The sequence below is a fragment of the Rhinoraja longicauda genome, unplaced genomic scaffold (genome assembly GCF_053455715.1).
Source record: "Rhinoraja longicauda isolate Sanriku21f unplaced genomic scaffold, sRhiLon1.1 Scf000113, whole genome shotgun sequence".
NCBI lineage: Eukaryota > Metazoa > Chordata > Chondrichthyes > Rajiformes > Arhynchobatidae > Rhinoraja > Rhinoraja longicauda.
Window position 1 is genome coordinate 206,694 of NW_027601331.1, and position 6,000 is coordinate 212,693.

Genomic DNA, 6,000 nt, shown 5'->3' on the forward strand with positions numbered 1-6,000 from the left:
ATCATCTGCAAATTTGCTAATGGTACTTTTAATCCCTTCGTCTAAGTCATTAATGTATATCGTAAATAGCTGGGGTCCCAGCACCGAACCTTGCGGTACCCCACTGGTCACTGCATGCCATTCCGAAAGGGACCCATTTATCCCCACTCTTTGCTTTTTGTCTGTCAACCAATTTTCTATCCATGTCAGTACCCTACCCCCAATACCATGTGCCCTAATTTTGCCCACTAATCTCCTATGTGGGACCTTGTCGAAGGCTTTCACGGCAGCCAACCAACAGTCGCTTGTGTTTTTCTTTTTTTTCTCATTTTTAATTTCAGGTTTTCGTGAACATTGTTGTGTGTTGTGATGGTTTGCAGACCAATATCCCTCTGAGGATGAATAAAGTTTTATCATATCTCAACTTTTTCTTGAGTACACCCAGTGAATTGGCAGATTCTCCTCTGTGGCAGATATTTCCACAGATTCACGACGTTTGAGTATTCCATGTATTTCTTCTCTTCCCGTTACAAGAATGTGGAGGCTTTGAAGAGAGTGTTTACAGAACGAATTAGGGGGTATTGTCTTTAAGAAAAGATTCAACAAACTCGGATTGTTTTCTCTGGGGCATCGGTGGCTTGGGAGAGGTTTATTAAATTACTCGACTAAATTGACCCGTTGGGCCCAAACCTCTCCTGCATTGGTACAGCACCCTTTCCTCCCCCCCCCCCCGCCCCCCACTCCATCCCCCTCAACCCCCTTTATCTTCCCTCCTCCCCCCCTCCCTCCCTAGGAGATAGATTTAAACTTTAAAATGTGAATAACTTTAAAAATATGACACCAATTTCAATGAAACTTCATCTATTAGCACCAAACGGACGACGGTGAGTAAGGTGGGCCTACAATTGTCGCGCTATCATGTACTGTTTTGGCTGTAGTCCAGGAACAAACAAACAAGAGTTTTAGTATATAGATAAGTCATCGAGTGGACAGCCGGAATCTTTTTCCCAGGGTGGAAATGTCAGAGACTAGAGGGCACAGCATTGAGGTAAAAGGGCAAAGTTTAAAAGAGGCGTGGAGGGCAAGAGGGTGGCACAGTGGTGCAGCATAAGGGTTGCTGCATTACAGCGCCAGAGACCCGGGTTCGATCCTGACCATGGGAGCTGTCTGTGCGGAGTTTGCACGTTCACCCCACGACCGCGGAGTTTTCTCCGGGTGCTCCGTGCCATCCTAAGTTACAAAGACGTAATCTTTGTAGGTTAATTGGCTTCGGTAAAATTGTAAATTGTACCATTCTCCCTCGTGTGTTGGATAGTGCTAGTGTATGGAGTGATCGTTGGAAAGCTTGGACTCTGTGGGCCGAAGGGCCTCTTTCTGTGCTACATCTCTAAGTGTGGTGGGTACTTATACTGCCCGGGTTGGTGATTGAGGCAGATACCATATTGGCATTTAACAGGCCTATAGATATGCATGTGGATGTGCAGGTATTGGAGGGAGATGGATTATGGCAGATGAGATCAGCTTAGTTCGCATCACGTTCAGCACAGACGTTATGGGCCAAATACCGCCCGCGGTCAGAGCTCAAGATTACCATTAAAATCTGTCGGTTGAGAGGTGGTTTGAGCAATGGTTCAAATTGTATAGCCATCCTAGTGGTGCTGCCCAGAAACTATGGAATGTTTAAAGTTATCACCAATGTGCTCATATAATAACCATATAACCATATAACAACTACAGCACGGAAACAGGCCCGTTCGGCCCTACCAGTCCACGCCGACCACTCTCCCTGACCTAGTCTCATCTACCTGCACTCAGACCATAGCCCTCTAATCCCCTCTTATCCATATACCTATCCAATTTACTCTTAAATAATAAAATCGAGCCTGCCTCCACCACTTCCACCGGAAGCCCATTCCATACAGCCACCACCCTCTGAGTAAAGAAGTTACCCCTCATGTTACCCCTAAACTTTTGTCCCTCAATTCTGAAGCTATGTCCCCTTGTTGGAATCTTCCCCACTCTCAAAGGGAAAAGCCTACCCACGTCAACTCTGTCCTTCCCTCTCAAAATTTTAAAAACCTTGTTAGCCATTAACCACCAGAGGATTTTAGATTGCAGGCCGTCGCTCCCAGGGAATTAGAACACGCTTTTCCCCCCCAATCATCTGTCCATGACCTAAGTTTATTTGATTGAAAGGAAGCATGAAAACAGGCTCTTCAACCAAACCCAACCCAAGTCGATCACCCTGTAGTTATTCTACTTTCTCTTCCACTCCTTACACACCAGGGGCAATTTAGAGGCCAATTAACCTACAGACACATCTTTGGATGCGGAGCATCGATGAAACCCACAGAAAGATGGTACAAACATCACACTGACAGCACCAGTTATTTAGTCATGGCGGCATATAGCATGGAGAAAAGCCAATCGGCCCACCATGTAAAATATCCATGCTGACCTCTGGGATCAATTAACAGGGGACAAGACTCAATAACAGTCAGGCATTAGGTAATGCTGATGCTCATGATATTCTAAGATCTATGGAGATTGTGTATGAGGCATCTATGTCTGATCATGTTCCTTTTGTTATGGCACTCGATTGGGGCAGTCTCCCGGAGATGTCTCAGGAGGTTAATAGTGCCTGTAAGGCTAAACTGGATTGGTCTAAGCTCTCAGATGAGGATGTGATGTTATACTATGGGAGAACTGATGTCCTTCTAAGTAATGTATATCTACCCAGAGATGCGATTATGTGTACTGATGTGAATTGTAATAACAGCGCTCACTGTAAGGACCTCTGTGCTATGTATAATTGTATTGTGGGTGCTGTGTATGAAGCTAGTAGGCCATGCTTTACTCACTCTGAAAAAAGACACAGCATTAAGCCAGGGTGGAATAAACATGTGGCTGCTCATCATGCTGAAGCTAAGGATGCCTTTAAGGCTTGGGTCCTGGCAGGTAGGCTCAGAGAGGGGCCTGTCCTGGATCACAAAAAGCTTAGTAATGCTCGGTATAAATATGCAGTTCGTTATATCAGCAAACACGAACAATTAATGAGAGCAGACTCTATGGCTGATAAGCTCCTTGGTAACAATGTTACTGGCTTCTGGAAGGAGGTGAGAGCTCTGAACAGAGACAGTACATCGTTACCATGTACCATAGAAGGAGTCTCAGGAGCCAACAACATAGCTGATTTGTGGAGGCAACATTACTCTGAGCTATTTAATTGTATTAAAAGTGATCCCTACAAAGTGGGCAACATTGCCAACAGTGACAAAGTGGGAATCACAGCCAATAAGGTCTATCAAGCAATCACACAGCTAGCTGATAACAAAGCTAGCGGCTTAGATCAGATCACTGCAGAGCACCTCAAACTTGCAAGCCCGAGGGTTGCAGCCCTTCTTGCAATCTGTTTTACTGGCCTTATGAATCATGGTCTGTTACCGGACTCCATGTTGTCCGTTACTCTGGTGCCTGTCATCAAGGACAAAGCGAGCAAGATGGGGAGCTTGGATAATTACAGACCGATTGCTCTAGCCAGTGTGTTATCCAAAGTCCTGGAAAGAATTTTATTAGATAGATTATGTTTTTATTTGGGTACTACAGACAACCAGTTTGGCTTCAAGGCTAAGCATGGTACTGATTTATGTATCTATGCCCTGAAGGAAATGGTTGAAATGTATAGAAGGCAGAATTCCTCTGTGTTAATTGGTTTTATTGATGCCTCTAAAGCTTTTGATCGAGTCAACCATCATAAGCTGTTCCACAAACTGAGTCAAAGAGGAGTGCCTAACAGTATAATTAGGGTCCTGGCATACTGGTACGCCAACCAGAGCATGCAGGTCAAATGGGGTAACGCAGTCTCTGTACCATTTGGTGTTGGTAATGGGGTTCGCCAGGGGGGGCTACTCTCACCAGCCCTCTTTAATGTGTACATGAATGATTTATCTGAACAGCTTAGAGGCTGTAAAACAGGATGTATGATTGGTAACACCCTGGTAAACCATCTTATGTATGCCGATGATCTGGCAGTTTTTTATCCTAGCAGTGCTGGGTTTCAGCAGATGTTGAATATATGCTCTGAGTATGGTGTCCAATTTGACGTGAAATACAATGCTAAAAAGAGCGTTGTCATGATTTGTAAAGTAAAAGGGGACAAAGATCTAGTCTTCCCATCATTTTACCTGTCAGGGCAGGTTCTATCTGTCTGCTGTAAAGCTAAGTATCTGGGACATGTCATCACAGATCAAATGTCTGATGATGAGGACATGTATAGATAGCGCCGCATGTTGTATGCACAAGCTAACATGTTGGTTAGGAAATTCCACTGGTGCTCAGGAAATGTCAAGATAAACCTGTTTAGAGCGTACTGTACTCCTCTTTACACTGCTCCTTTGTGGATAAAGTTTAATAAGTCAAGCATCCATAAACTTAAGGTTGCCTATAATGACTGCATGCGCATATTGCTTAGAAAGCCAAGGTGGTGCAGTGCAAGTGAACTGTTTTGTAGTGCAGGAGTCAATACGTTTCATGCCCTGTTGAGGAATCTCATGTTTAAATTTATATGCCGATTGAATGGTTCTCAGAATTCCATCATTGTGCTGCTGGTAAATCCTGGTTTCAGTGCCGTGAGATACCTGTCACCTATGTGGAAACATTGGTATTGTTGCCTTTTCTAATTTAATTTAACTTTATATGTATATACTGTGTACTGTATGTGTATTCTAATGGACCATGAGTCTGCTTAATAAAATTTTATTATTATTATTATTATAATGTGTGCATCAAATATGCAAAATCTCAGCCACTCCAAGCAACCTCTCCCCTGGGATAAATCCCTTCTGGCTCTGAGGATTTCATCACCTTTAACATCAGTTATACTTTTCATTTATGAATGCGTGCACCAGACTTTCACCCACCTCTCCAATGAATTCACCAGCTACAAAGTCTGCTTCCTTTGTAAATACTGATGAGTTATTCATTTAGTACCTTCGCTTATACCTTCTTACTCCACAGAGATTGCCCCAAACTTTAATATCCAATTATTCATCTTGAGGATATCAGATTTGCCTTGATCCTGTTATCAGTGGCCTTTCATTAGACTTGGCCTTCCTAATTTCCTTGAGCGGCTCCTTAGTTTTGTACACTCTTGCCAGACCTCTCCACTAGTTCCCCTTATCTATTTCATACTTTTACTGCTTAAACAACCCTTACACCTCTGCACATCCTTGCTTTTACGCTTACAGGAGCATGTTAGTCTTCAAATTGTTATTTCTTCACTGAAGCCTTAATACAACATACTTACCTGCAAGTAGATTCTCGTAATCTTTGCAAGATCATCCCATTGTGGTGAAATTTACCTTATATCTTATTACATCGTTATCTCCAAAAATGATAGGATCTCTAATTGAGAATCCATCCACTTGACCAGCTACATTTCCATGGTCCAGTAAGGCTCCTTCCCTTATTTGTAACATTCAGTTGCTCTCCTGTACACCTCCGGAATTATATACACTCCATCTGCGCTGAATAGGCAGGCACAGCTGGTAGCCTCCTGCCTCATTGCACCTCCTGGCCTCAGGTATTGTGTGTGGAGATTGCACGTTCTCCCTGCGACCACATGGGTTCCTCCCTGGTGCTCCAGTTTATTCCCACATCCGAAGTTTAGTTGGTCTCTATAAAATTGCCCCTATTACGGAGCAAGTGGATACATAAGTGGGATAACTGAACTAGTGTAAACAGGTGATCGATGGTCAGTCTGGAGGGGGACTGGATTTCACGTGCTACATCTAAACTAAAGATAACCACAATTAATACGTGGGAAATTAACCCCCCCCCCTCCACCAGCTTTACAAAGCCTGCGTTATTCTGATTAAGCCCCTTTATATCTCTTCTCACTTACCAACTCCTTACACGTTTAATAGTTCATCTATGCAAGCAATACCATCTTAATTATCAGGTTTCATCTTTCACCCCTACAATAGGCAACTAATCCAACAATTTAATAAACTTGTAACGGCA